The 15,537-nt window shown below is 40.5% G+C and overlaps 1 protein-coding gene across 1 annotated transcript in view; it reads right to left on the bottom strand.

Moving 5' to 3' along the window:
• The window catches only part of insyn1 (inhibitory synaptic factor 1), a 204,564-nt gene that overhangs the window by 182,279 nt on the left and 6,748 nt on the right, over window positions 1-15,537 (bottom strand). The window contains exon 2 of the mRNA XM_088992921.1: window positions 1,668-1,808. The gene's annotated coding sequence lies outside the window, so the exon portion shown is untranslated. The remainder of the gene's footprint in view (window positions 1-1,667; window positions 1,809-15,537) is intronic.

The raw sequence follows: 15,537 nt of genomic DNA, 5'->3' as shown, positions 1-15,537 counted from the left end.
TTAGGTCTCTGTTTCATGTGACAGGAGATGCTTTTCAAAACACATTTTAACTCTCACCTGTGGTCCAAATTAATTTTTAAGAGTGATTGGGGGAGAGGAGAAACAGAAAAAAAAACCTGGCAAAGCAGATCGCAAAAGTCAAAATGAAATCTGTAATATACAGTATGTAGTCAATATACGATATGCATACATTTTTTGAGTCGTTTATCTTACACACATACATATTGATTTGAATAAAATACATTTTAAATACAAGTTTTTTGAAGGCAAACAAACTTAAAAGTAATTTTATTGCACATGAGATGCTCTTCTTGATAATCCTGAATACATGTTTGAGTTGACACCATCAAGAAAAATCATGTCTGGGGATAATTGTAAAAACTCTCCCCTTTCAATCTTTTGTGAAGTGCTTGTTTGTCCACCTACTAATCCACAAGAGGGCAGCAACTTGTTGACGGTCAGTTTAGGTTTTGAATTTAGAATTGACTCTATATGAACAGGAACCTGGACATGTGAGAAAAGTGTGTAGTGTGTGCGTGTATGTGTTGTGTGTATTTTGGCAGGAGGTTGGGGGGCGTGAAGGTATGGGTGTTTGTAGAATAAATACCTCCAAAGTTCATCACCCCTAAAATTGTGCAATGTTATGGAACCGGTAAGTATGAAGTGTGATGAAGATGTGCTTTCATGTCAAAGTTGAACATTTATGGAAGCTAGAGGGGTACCGCATGTGGCATAAATTCTCAAATCTCAACTCAACACATATACACACACACATATATATATATACATATACACACACACATATATATATATATATATGTATATACTATCGATATATCCGACCCTGTTTGCATGTAATTTTCTCTGTGCGTGCATAGAAATAGTATCGATATAAGCGGTACTATCGATATAACCGATATCGATATAACGAGACTTTACTATATATATATATATATATATATATAAAAATCCTCGTCTCACCCACCATGGGTGGTGTCTGTCCCCATTTCAGCTCGGGTCCTCTACCAGAGGCCAGGAAGCTTGAGGGTTCTGCGCAGAATCCGTGCTGTTCCCAGCACTGCGCTTTTCTGGACCGAGATATCCGATGTTGTTCCCGGGATCTGTTGCAACCACTCGTCGAGTTTGGGGGTCACTGCCCCAAGTGCTCCGACCACCACAGGCACGACTGTCACCTTTACCTTCCAGGCTCTCTCCAGCTCCTCTCTGAGCCCTTGGTATTTCTCGATTTTCTCATGTTCCTTCTTTCTGATGTTCCCATCACTCGGGACCGCTACATCCACGACAACGGCTTTCCTTTCCCCTTTATCTATGACCACGATATCTGGTTGGTTGGCCATTACCATCTTGTCAGTCTGTATCTGGAAGTCCCACAGGATTTTTGCTCGGTCATTCTCACCACCTTGGGAGGTGTTTCCCATTTTGACCTTGGGGTTTCCAGTCCATACTCCGCACAGATGTTTCGGTAGACTATGCCAGCCACCTGGTTATGGCGCTCCATGTAGGCTTTCCCTGCCAGCATCTTACACCCTGCAGTTATATATATATATATATATATATATATATATATATATATATATATATATATATATATATATATATATATATATATATATATATAGCCTGGAAGGTTAAGGTGACAGTCGTACCTATGGTGGTCGACAAGTGGTTGCAACAGATCCCGGGAACAACATCGGATATCTCGGTCCAGAAAAGCGCAGTGCTGGGTACAGCACGGATACTGCGCAGAACCCTCAGCTTCCTGTTCCTGGCCTCTGGTAGGACCCGAGCTAAAATGGGGGACAGACACCACCCATAATTTTTTTAAATATATATTACCTATACAATATTATATTTAATGAATCCAAAGACAATGCCTTTCATTAAGCATTATGGAATTAGAATGAGATGTTTGTGACATAGGAGTGGTTCTGGCAACTAAATAAAATAAGAATAAAAGAACAAAGGACATATATCGCACTTGGATAAACGTTTTGATGAATAGAACCGTCTACATGTGACCACTTCTCTATAACTCTGTATACATTTTGCTATAAAATGTAAGAAAGGATTATGTTCCATTGTAACTGTAAAAGGTCTTTCAGATGGAGTCCACATGTTCTACAGACGCATGGAAAGTCTGAATTATGGCCTCTTTTTGGGGAGCAATATGACATCTTTACAGTTGTCATAAACATTAAAGGTCTGAAACCTCTTCGGGGTCAGCTTCTGCAGCTCCGAAGGTCTGCACCAAAGAGGTTTAAATTCACGCTCGCAGCCCGACCAAAAATATACGAATCTCTCAAAGTGTGACCTCCACATATGCGACACCTGAACAAAACAATTAGCATGCTCTTTGGGTATGTGCTGCTGGACCTCAAGAAGGGGACGAGGGGGGACGAGGGGGGACGAGGGGGGACGAGGGGGGGCAAAAAAGTGCAAGTACGACAGTGTGAAATCTCCCAGCCCATAACGTCTAATCAGCACTGAAGGCTTCGCATCAGAATGACTAATGAAATCTGGCCAGGGAGGCTGGTTCCCCTTTTAGAAACACAGCCTCTCGGAGGAGATAAGGCCAAAGAAAATAGTTGTTTCGCTCTTCTCTTATCTGTGAGAACTGCATAATGTAATGTGACTCGCTGGCGTATCAAATTCATCACTCTGTCTGGCTAAAGAAAGGAGGCGGGATCGATGAGGGGAGGTGCCGGAAAAAGTAGATCCCTTGGTAGAAAAAATAAATAAATAAAAAATAGAACATAACCGATGTTTGCGACGAAGGATTAAACAAAGAATTTGATTTGCAAACGTCACGTCGCAGAGTATCGTAGCAATCACCAGATGAAGACACCGAACACAAATATGATTGAGATAACCAAACATCTTATTGCAGCAGTCTCCGGATAAGAAAGACAATAAATAGTTTGTGACTATTTCCCATCACAGCATATCATAAAAAAAATAATGTCATCCACCGATAATCGATGAAAAGGTTTCTTCAGCCGTCATTTGTACTTCTTTGAAGGTGTCGGATATTTCGCTCCTAATCCAAAGAGCTTTGTCAGCGAGCTAAAGTTGAGCTGGTAACTCTGGCTCTATATCCGTAATGGACAGGGGTGCTGGTGCCAGACCTCTGCCCTGAAAGGTCCCTCCTCTAGGTTTACAACAGACTACTTAGTTCATTACCACATGGCTTAGTCATGCTAACGAGGTGATACCAGAGCTAATAGGGATATCAGAGCCTGGGATGGAACATTAGAGGTAATCAGACAGAACAAAAAAAGTAATCAGTGGAGCTTCAGGGAGTAGTTTACTCCTCCCCTAACCTTCGAGCAGGGACCTATCAGAGAAGATGTCTGGCACTATCACCACTGTCCATTATGGGTAGGGCAAGAGTTACCAACATAACTGTAGTTCGCTGATGAAGCTCTTCAGATGAGGAGCGCAAAGTGCGACACCTTCAAAGAAGTACAGATGACGGCTGAAGAAACCTTTTCATCAATGGACCACTCCTGTACAACTGAGACCCAACAAAAACGTATCCTCCGATAAGTTTATCAGAATTTTAGTCCACTCATGTATTTACCGTACTACTTTTCTGGGGCTTATAATTGAAATGGAGCCTCTCCCAACTGGTTTGGGCCAGACCCTGGAGGCATGTTGGACTGGTTGCCCCCCCCCCCCCCCAAAAAAAAAAAAACAAGATACGTCCAGTCACTATTTACATTCTCATGTTTTGGCACAAGGAAGGAAGATAGAATAGCCTGGTTAGTAAGATTAGAAAAAGGAACATCAAACCCATGATGGGAATTTGCCAATCACTTGGGCGCATTGATGACACAGTTGTCGTGCTCAAGTTTGTTTTGGTTTGGTTTATGGTCTTCTGCATCCGCAATGTTATGCAAACATCTTATTCAGAGACTGAATGACGTATCGTCATCTGACAATAATTATTTTGTGTTGATGAAAATATACCCGCCTCATCATACATGCCATTTTACAAACCACAGATTCCCCATTGCTCAATTACCGCTTTAATTTTTTTGGCCCGTATTTCTCTTAGCATGCAAAACGTGAACCACTTTGAACGTGATGGCGCATCCGTTACGGTGCGCAACAGAGTCATTTGAATAACATTACGGTGGCCATTTGCGCATAATATAGGCTATGAGCAGCAAATTAGCCCTGGTGAAGGGTCCGGAATTTGGAGATGCCTTGATCAAAACACAGCGTCCCTCATTAGAAGTCTAATGACTCTTTCAGCGTACGCGCATCTTTGTGTGCCTTTGTGAAAATGTTTGAATTTTAAAGGGTCCATTCCAAAATTGCCTGCCACACCCTCAGGACAGCCAGAAAGACAACAGTTTGACCATTCAATTGGGTCGACATGTTGATCAGAACTCCGCAGCCGAAATTAAATAGGAACAAGACCATTTTGAGGGAAATCCAGGGCTCTTCTAATGACAAACTCTGACTGGGAATTCACCCAACTGATCTCCAATGTGGCCTAAGTATCCGAGTTTGATGACCTCATCATGAAAATGGTACATTGATGGCTGCTTTGTTGCATCTTTGCAACTTTCATTATTGCTGTTAATACAACAGCACCTATTTGCTGGTCCGCCTTCAGTCACAAGTTACTCCTTTACAAACTCAGAGCCATAGCAGGTAGTAGGATGTTTTTGCGAGTGTGGGTTTATAGAAAGAGCACAGAAATTGGCAAACGGTTAAGAATAAGTGAGTTTCTTTTCAGTAAAATGTTGAAAAGCAGAATTCAAAAATGGGGAAAATGAATAGTGAGGTGTTCACTGTACTGTATTGCTTTTGTGTTTGACTGTTTTCTCCTTGAACAGTATCAAACGGAGATGTGAGATGATTTCCGATGCGGTTGTAGTCTGTCTTTGTCGGTACATCTGATTAACAGGACCTTGTTGCGTCGTCTGGAGAATATTTCCAAGCGGGGAGGGTTTCGAGCTAAAGAAACAGCTTGGAGGACAAGGGGGTAAAGCCACACTTCTCTGGGGGGAGGAATCATTGACAAATTTGTGGGCCTTCCAGTTTTTCCCCAGGAAACTGAATGACAGTAGTTATTTCCAAGGTCCCTGAACTCATCTTGACTTTCCTATTTCTGGAAAGGTTTTCTACAGCAACCTGTAGCCGCATCCCCGAGGGACCTAATTGGTATTCTTGCAGTCGAGTCGGAGCACCATCTCGGGTTCACCTTAGCCATTAGCAAATCCCGCGGGGCTGTTTGCATTATAATCTCCGATGTAGATTGGGTATTGCCTCGTTGTCCTTCCCTTGAGGTTGAGCCGTCTGCACCGGATGCTGCAGTCATGATGGAGGCGAGCTCAAATGAGCCCCGATCCTCCCGCCCCTTGTTTTTGCAATTTGAGTTTGAGCTGAGGGTTACTGGTCGCTGATTTGTTATGTTAGCTGCATATATGTGCTTCAGATATACAGTAGGGGGATAACACAGAGGTGAGTTGGGTTTGATACCTGGCGTTCAACTTGGATTTACCAGGTTTAATCCACCTCTTATGAACATTGAAACTCAGTTGCAATTATCGAAAACATCACTACAATACTGAATGTACAAAAAAATGCCCTGGAATTCCAAAACACATTAACTCAACAAAAACAATGGCATGAAAAATAAAGATGGAAAAGGGAAGTTTACCTGGGCACATCGCCGTACAAAGCCTGTGACCCCAGATTCTGTCCAGTTTCTGGTCTCGCATTGATCAATTAATTGAACTTAACTCATTCACTGCCAGACGTGCAAAAATGTGTCCACTCCAGTGACAGGGTTTTTGTCATTGTCATTGGAATCCGAGGACTCACGGAATATTAAGTTTTAGGACTATATAAACGTTCAATGCAGCGTAACAAACCTTCGACTGTCTTCTTTAATCAGAAAAAAACCTAAATTATATGGGTCTGGAGTTATATGAGCTTGAAATAAAGGTGGCTGACTAAATACATACATATTGGTTTATATAGCGCTTTAGCAACAGTTGAAGCTGGAACAAAGCACTAACATGGAAATGCTGCCCCCTTGTCAAAGCGAAAAAAAAAAAAATGTGTCAGAGGTCTGGCCAGCGCTTATCGGCACCCAAACAAAAAAAAAAAAAGATCTAATTCGGCAATGCCGCTCTACGTCAAATTTTCAATTCCCGAATAAATTTGTGAATAGCAGTGAATGAGGTGATGGATGTTTTCCGCAAAAAAAAACTCCCAAAATTAATAAAATTCACATTGGCCCAGAGTGTGGATTCTGAATTGATATTGCGACATGCATAGGCTGAAATATGACTGGACAACCATCCATCCACATTCTGAACATATACTGTAGGCCGAGCTCAACACTTCAAAATAAAAATGAAAGAGTCTTAAATAGAGAGCAAAAAAATAAAAGTCCCTGCTGACCAAGACCACCTACCAATTGTGTCACATGCATTCATTTAGATTTTGGTGGAATGGGTTGTGAAGTGGAGGATTACCACACAGAGCGTATTAGATAAAGCACACGAGGTGTTATTGTCTTACACTGTTGCCACAAGCTACTCTGTAATCAAACACTACTTCCGAAGCAATATGCTTTTGACAGTTTCCAAACACCTTTGGAATAGCATCATGTGAAGCTAAACATCAGTGCCACATGACTAAATGAGCTTGTGGACTTGCCATTACCCCCAAATGAAGGTTGAATGTTTTTTTTTTCTATTTCTTCACAGATTCTTCCAATAAACATGGCGTGTTAAGCACATCTTCTTTCTTTGAGAATACATATGATTCCAGTAAGAATAGCAAAAACGTAAGCAGTGAAATGCATTCACAACAATCTCATGGGAACAATCAAGACAATTGTGGCTTGATCGTGCATTGGGGGCCTCTGACTAGGTCTGGGAGGCATAGTTGAATTGACTCAACATTGGGTTTCTGTACAAAGCAGTCGGGGTGGGGTCAGACTGGGGGTTTTGCACGGCCAGTTTTGCAAATATGTGTACTGCGGGGCAGGTTATTATCTTTTATTATGAGTTCCCAGCATTCCGAGCCTTTTATCTGCTTTTACTGCCTTTCCCCCAAGTTGAACTCGGGCCATTATACATATTGACATCATGGCAGCAGGATCTCCATAGGAACATTCACTTTTGTTGCCACACAGTGATGTCAAGCATGCACAATGAACTTTTACATATTATATATGAGACTTGTTAAAATCACAGTAAAGCAAGTTACAATGTATTTTAACCTTGTGGTGTCCAAATGTTCTCTTTTATCTGAACTATAAAACATTTATTGCAAGGATTTTTCTTTTTTAAATCTTCCATAAATCCATCCACACAGTCCGAATCCATTGCTCCTTTGGCTGAGACTCAGGTTTGTGTTGAAGTCCAGTCTTTCTGTGCGCTTTGACAGGACCTTCATTTTATATATTTGTAGTTGATACCTCATCTGTCAAAATAACGCCAGAGCTCCAGGTGGCACATGTATGGCAGCAAGGTTGGACAATCATTTTGATGAGTCAGCACAAAACTGGAAACTTGCGGCTTTACCTTGTGTTTAGTTTTATTTCACGTCAGAGGTTGTAAAATATGAAATATACCATTTCTGGAAGAATGCGGCACAGTGCACGGTTGGTTAGCACGTCCGCCTCACGGTGCAAAGGTGCATGGTTTTATTCTTGCTGTATGGAGTTTGCATGTTCACTTGGTGCTTTCGTGGGTTTTCTCCTGGTCCTCATGTTTTAAAAAAACCTTTGATTGAATGCTCTAAATTGTCCCTACATGTGATTATGGGCACAGATGATTGTTCTTCTATGGGTGCCCTGTGATTGGCTGGCTGGAAACCAGTTCAGGGTGTACTCCCCGGCCCGCTAGTACCTGATGAAAGCGACCCTTTTGAAGATAGGTATGATTTTTAAAAAATGAGTGGATGGATATTCTGGAAGAGGGTCATTTTTAGCGACAAACATTTTGTTGTAATGTTAAGACCTATGCATGTACATGTATATATGTATACAGTGAAGTGTGGGCAGCCCGGTAGTCGAGTGGTTAGCACGCCGACTTCACAGTGCGGAGGTTGTCGGTTTGTGTGCCGCTCTGGCCTCCCTGTGTTGAGTTTGCTGGTTGTTTGTCTTTGTGTGCCTTGCGATTGGCTTGCAACCAATTCAGGGCGTGCCCCGCTTAGTGCTCGAAGACGGCTGAGATAGGCTCCAGCACCCTCCGCGACCCTAATGAGGAATAAGCGGTATGGAAAATGGATGGATGGTACTGTGAAATTTCCTTCATTTAACTGTTTCCACTGCTTTTCCATCCCAGAGTCTAAACAGTCACCATCATAAAACGTTTATGTTCTGGCAAAGACATAACTTTGAACTAAAACTGGACAAAGACTGCTTCATGGCAAGTAACAAAAATGTGACAGAAATGATTGGCAGCTAGTAAATATAGTCATCTACCATTCGACGGTTCAATCAGTGTTTCTTGACAAACAACACAAAATAAATTGACCCACAGAATAGTCTAACCGAATAACCATTCACACTAGTGTTCATACTTAAAGACATTTTAGATTCAGTGAACCTAATGTAGGCCAACCTATTTTGGTAAGGAGGTCATTGTGTTCAGAGAAAACCAATGCAAGCATGGTAAGACGTTATGACCTCACAACCTAATGTGCAAACAACTAGTTCACTGTGCTGCCCAGTAAATCAATTCATATAAGTATAATCGATTGGATTTTGGAAGAAACTTGGCCAGCATCTCTCGGAAGATTTGCAAACAGACTTGGAAGACGAAATCAGTTTTCCGCACTCATTCTTGACAGAACGAACCGTCACTTTAAATCTCGTTCAAGCGAGATCACAAGGTCCATTTGAACGCATAAGAATTATCTTACGCGCTGAGGGGCGTTTGTACACTGGAGCACAGGTGCCTGATGACTCTCCTTGAATGAAAATGAAATTAATGCAAAGCAGGTGAGGACTTCAAAAGGGTGCAGACGTGAGCTGAACGGTCCCCAATGTGTTTGCAATCATCGGCTTGAGACGCAGCAACTGTGGATGGAAGTAATAAGTGGCTATTTGGTGCGAGAATGAGCAAAGCATACGAAAGAGGAAAAGAACAGGTGGTATCAGGGGAAGGTCACACGCCTTTGCGGTGCGGCCATTGCTACCCGTTTCCCTTCATAACTGGCGTCATTAAGACAAGTGATGACTTCATTGTCCCCCCCCCCCCCCCATTGGTAGGCATGTAAGAGGAAATAAGATTTTAGCATATGCTGTCCTTGAATATGCCACTGTTGCTTTGGTCGTCTCAGCTTTTAACGTAACTGTGGTGCTCTAATTTGATTGTGTGAATGTCTGCAGACTGAATTAATCATTTTGCTTTCTTTCGCTCTGTGAGTGAATGTGCACACCATTAGGTTCGGTTACTCTAAAAGCAGCCAAGACAGAAATGTAAAATTGCATTCCTATTACGAAATGGTCTGAGGGGCAAGTCATTGATGCCCCAACTTAGATTGTCTGTGTAAGCTCTCAGTCATACAGGAGTGGTCCATCGATGAATACTGTGTTTCTTCAGCCATCATCTTCTTCACTTTGAAGGTGTTGGACGTTTCGCTTCTCATCCAAGAGGCTTTGTCAGCGAACAAAAATATTTTGCTTGTAGGTCTGATATACAGTAAAGTCTCGTTATATCGATATCGGATATATCGATAGTCCCGGTTATATCGATACTATTTCTATGCACGCACGGGGGAAATTACATGCAAACAGGGTCGGATATATCGATAGTCCCGGTTATATCGATATTTTTTCGGACTCCCTTGAATATCGATATAACGAGACTTTACTGTATATCCCAAATGTACAAAAATGGCGGTGCCAGAACTCTGCTTTGATAGGTATCTGCTCTAAGGTTGGGGGAGCCGAGGACTATTCCCTGATGTTAAACTGATTATTTTTTATCCTGACTGATGATGTCTATGAATGAACCTGATTGCCCCATTCACTCTGGTATTAAAACATTTTAGTTCGCTGACGAAGCCTCTTCAATGAGAGCAAAATGTCCGATACTGTCAAAGAAGTACAGATGATGGCTGAAGAAACCATTTCATCGACCAACTTGGGTTGAGAATTGTTTGTATTCATTTATTTTTAAACCATGAACACATCGCAACCTCATCCCAAAGTACATAAATGTCTCATATTACAACATTTTCTTTTGCTTGCAGATGTTTTGAGTTTGTAAAAAAAAATTATCCAAGTGTGGTCGTGAAGACTCTTCATACCTTCCATTAACAAACTAGGCAAAACTTCAGTTGGCTGTGACAACCAATACAAATTGGTCTGGACATGTATGAAATTCTCGCAGTATGACCATTTGCAAAAAGATTCTGGCATCACAGTACTTCAATTATTGCTTGACACCAGTTACTATTTTTACTTTGTGCCATCTTGGGGAGTCTTTGGTTTTGGGACTGGCACAGAAAAGCACTAATAAGTGTTTTTTTCAGCAAATAGGAATAGCTAGTTTGTATTAAAAACACATGAACAGGTGAATCTGTAAAGAGCAAACCCTGAGTGGGGAGACATTTACTATCTTGTTAAATTACTCTGTGGCAGCTTCAGACAAGTGCCATTAATTTGCAGTCTCAGCGGGGGACAATCAAAATGCTACACCAAAACCAAACGCTAAGCAGAGTTGCATTGAGTTTTATTTTGATGCAAGTAGAAAATGGGAGCAGTTGCAGGAAGGTCAAATAACTCAAATGTCCCCATTGTGGGACGAATAAAGGTTTTCTGATTCTGAGGTCAAATAATTTCAAAAGACAGAATCCTGGGAATGGGAATCAAGTGTAGAACAATAATATTCACACCATTGGTTGCCACTGCTAGAGAAATAAATAAATAAATATGTTTTTGAAAAAAAAAAATGTAAATGGCCTGCAGATTAGCTCCACGGTGGTTAATAACAAATGCCCGGTATTTTAACATTGATAAGACACATGACTTAAATACTTTCTGTGGTACAACCTCCCAGTCTTTGATTTCACATTGTGAGAAGATATTAAAACAAAAGCAAATACTCAACTTTTCTTACATGTGAAAAGATTTGTTTAGCATCATGAATCATTTAACAGTCTATTTTGTTTGGGTGAGAGACAGTATTAAGAGATGAGTGTCTGTAGCCGTGGGGATTGAGTTAATGTGAATGCAGTGTTTCTTAGTCTGGCTGACTAGCACACCCTTTAGTTGTACAAAAGTGTGCATTTTATATCATGTTTTAACATTTGAATTTCACTGTGAGTCAGCACGGAAATAAATCTGATAACCTTATCTTGGGCGACATAGTGATCTACTCGTTGGTGTGTCTGCCTCACAGTGCAGAGTCTAAGGGTTCAATTCTAGCTCTGTCCTTGGGGGCCAAATTCTAAAATGGATGCGGCCCGATTTACATAGATTGCCGAAGTCTACAAAACTGTTTAAAATAAACCAAAATACATTCACTGCAGCATGGCATTTTGCAATTGCAAATGAAAAAACATTATTTGAGTAAAATCAATTTTTTTAATATATCAAAAAATAATTTTGATTCATGTCAACGAATGTATTCATCCATAAAATAAACATATATTTTCAATTTTCTTTAGTCTCTACACGATCAATCCTGTGCTATTTTGATACTTTATTATCGAGAAGACATGGAACAGACTGCACAATATTTCTTACTGGCGTTTAATTAAACACATTTATTTGCTTTGAAGATTTCCAATGTGCCTCAACAGCTCTGAAATCATTCCCATTAGCCACTAAATTCAAATGAAGTTTGCTGCAACGAATTGTCATTACGCTCCGCAGACTTATTCGATTGTTTCTTAAAAATACAAGAATATGTTTGTTTACTGCCTGTTTTTAATGTCTTTTAAACGTTCACTCCTCTTCTCACACTCCATATTGCAACAATCCGCCGTGTTCGATGTAAACACTGCAATGCAATATTTGATTCGCTCTTTCGGCAGTTTCCGGCGGATCACGGAAAAGCCTGAAATATAATATACCACGACTTTGGAACGCACCGAAACAAATGCAAGGTGATTATGGCTAGATAACGGTAAGGCAACACTGCAGATGACAAAAGTTAAAACCTCTGGAGGAAAACGAACAGCTTTCAATTTATGTTTAACTAAATTTGTTTCTTTAGCTATTGTAACAGAAGTGTTTCAAACGTGGCGCAGATCATGTAGCGATATGTGCTAATCGTAATAGACTTGCGCCGGTGCTGGCCCAGTGGAGTGAAAAAGTTGCGCCAGTGGCTATCAAAATGTATAAATGCCGCAAATGTGCGGCCCAGATGCATCCCTGTCAATGTGTGGCCTTCAATTAGCTGACAACCAAAGACAGCTAGGATCGGCTCCAGTACACCCATGACCCTCGTGAGGATAAGCAAATTAGAAAATGGATGAGTGTAAACAAGTGCTAGATAACTGAGTAGCGCGGTAGCTCAGCTGTGTGAAAAAACATTTGAGTGTCTGTCAATTTGTTTGCGCCCCGAGTTGTTAACCATGGAAAAAAGCTCTCTAATGTTAACTGCTTTTGTGCTAGGCAGTTGCAAGTTTTGCTTTAGAAAACCCCTGGTTGCAGCCTCACCTTCCTTATATGCCTCGAATCAGTGTTGCGAAACAAACAAAGCTCATTCTAAAATCATAACCCCCTCCACCCACCAAAAATTAAGCGACTTCAAGGACATTGGGCTTGAACAAGATTCCACCATAGCCTTTTTCAGCTTGCCTACCCTGGGATCTCATTCCATTCTGCGCAGTCACTCCCATTAAAAGCGCTCTTTTCAGTGTACTTCTCAGACACACGACGTGACAAGGCCCACAGCAGCAAAGACGGTGGAGGAAATACACACACACAAAGAAGGGGGGGGGGGGGTGAACTCGGCAAATCTCGCCGGAATGTTCCACTGACAGCATCTCCAGACATTCCCAATATCTCTCACAGCCGTTTTCTTTTGCAGGATAAAAATCCTCTGGGATCAATCTGTAATTAAGCATGCAGAGCGGGTAAGAGGGAAAAAAGCCCCAAGCTGCATCACGCGGAAGAAAAACATCTACAAGTATCATTAATTGCCAAACGAGAAAGAAAAACAAGATGATGACGTGCACACAAACAAGCTGGATATAAATCCCTGTGAAGAAAATGCGGATACTTTAATGAAGCTAACATTATAAGGAATGCGTGCCAGAAGTGGGAAAACTGTCACAATTGAAGCTAATTTCCTGCAAATTTTACAGCGACTCATAGATTTGCTTTAATCAGAAGTGTACATCGACATATCACACAACGTAACCACTATGATAATTAAAAAGTTATTTTTGTTGTCTTACTGAAGAAATCCTATTGACACTTCACGCTATTTCATTCTTTATTGTATTCAATGAGCCTAAAATATAAAATGAAGACAGAAACTAACAACAAAAGTCCATTTGAAAATGAAATCTATCAACATTCCACATATTTGATGCTGATCTGTTTCTGAAATGATAACATTAAATGCAGTTTGGTGAATGTTTTGCTTTTAATAATAGCAAAATGTTTGTATTTCAAAGTGAGTGTCCAGACCGGTGTGGCAGTGTTGTATTTATTTCATGCCCTGCGGCTACAACTTTTTTTTTCCTTTTAAAGCATGCAACAACAGTTAACACCCTCACACGCAAGGATTGCTACTGAAATGATAAACATGTGCCGCTATTAAATCTTGTCATCAACTGGAATCCCAGCGAGGAGTTCCACCAACGTAATTTTATGACAACCATGTTTTTTTAATGGCAATAGGTGGAGAAAAGGCTTGATCATTTAGTAGAGGAAACAAATAAATTAATTAACTATGGCCAGCAGATAACAGCATTTGGGTCTCTTTGGATGATCACCATGCCACAAGAATATCTAATGTATGTACGCACACACACACACGCACACATGCACAAACACACATACACTCACACACACTATATGTATACCACTACTACTAAATACCAATTAAATCATTTGACTGTCACAAACACACACACATACAAAGACACACACATGCTCGCACACATGCACACACGACTATATCCCTCTACTACCAAATACAGTGATACCTTGGTTGACGAACCCCTTAGTTTACGAACCTTTCGGTTTACGAACGTTAAATTTATGAAGATTTAACCATGGCATACAAACTATTTTTCGCGATACACACGGAGCGCCACAATGAGTGATGTGTCGTTCGTTAACGAGCCCGTTCTCCTAACAAGAAAATGGCAGCCAACTTGTTTTTGTCTTCTATTCCCCGCCCCCAGTCTTCGGTTATAGCCACGTGATTGGTCAAGAACGCAGCAGTTGGGGCGGCAGGGTTTACAGAAACTCAGAGACAGAGAGAGAGTGAGGCCGTTCTCCAAACAAGAAAATGGCAGCCAACATGTTTTAGTCCTCTATTCACACACACACAGTTCTATACACAGTTCTATAGTCATACACACACGTGCACACACAAGACTATATATCTCTACTACTAAATACATTTATTTAGTAGTATATTTATACTATATATTTATATGTAAATCAATTGACTGTCAAGTGTGAATGGTTACATTGGTGATTATTTATAAATGCAACCAAATGCACATTTTTGTGTTTGTTTTTTTTTTTTTCTGATGTGAAAAAAGGACCGTTCATACGTTTGAGGCATCTGTAAAGCAAAAAAAATATTTGCGTCAGTCACGGTTGTGCATAAAATGTTTTAACAAGAAGCATAGTTGACGTTTTTTTACTGTGAAGTCGTTGACTTGGGTGAAACCAACCTACATTTCTCTGTCACTTATTAAAAAAACAAAATAAGGAAGAAATATTTTAGTTGTGATGAAAGAATAGTCAAATCTTTCAATTGGTGGTTTATTTGTTTCCGTAGTCATAAAACCGAATGTTTTGGGAACATTCCTCTAAATTGGCCTACATTCAAGATGTCTTTTTTTGAAAATGGTTGCTGTGAGGAGTTAATGTTGGGTAATGGCTTGAATGCAAAACTAAATGGTGCATGACCTTTCAAATTGCTCCTCTAGATGGAGACACCTGTTGCCACAAAATTTCACATCTAACTGTTTCCGACAGAGGTTTCTCAGAACTGCAATACCTTCAGTCACAATTGCGACTGGATACTCCCTTATAGATGTTGGATAAAAGTGTAAAAAGTATTTGACTTTTAATATTTACTTTATAAAAACTTCAGATTGTTTTGATCAACCACATTAAATCTGTTAAAATGTGATATTGAAAACAACTGAATTGTTGTACTGTTAAGAAAAAAGAATGTGCTTTTTCCTTGAGGAAATGCATTAAAAGTGTCACGTTTCCTTGGGATACAAAGGGAATGTTGTCCTTCCTTGGCTATGTGACATCTCTGTGTGTCCAGTGGCTTCCAAGGGAAACACCTTCTCAACTGCTGACTTTGATAACAGAATGCAAGTGGG

The sequence above is a fragment of the Hippocampus bargibanti genome, linkage group LG03 (genome assembly GCF_051943395.1).
Source record: "Hippocampus bargibanti isolate YZ-2025 linkage group LG03, ASM5194339v1, whole genome shotgun sequence".
Classification (NCBI taxonomy): domain Eukaryota; kingdom Metazoa; phylum Chordata; class Actinopteri; order Syngnathiformes; family Syngnathidae; genus Hippocampus; species Hippocampus bargibanti.
Note: the sequence above shows the minus strand (reverse complement) of the source record. Positions and strands in the feature narration are given on the sequence as shown.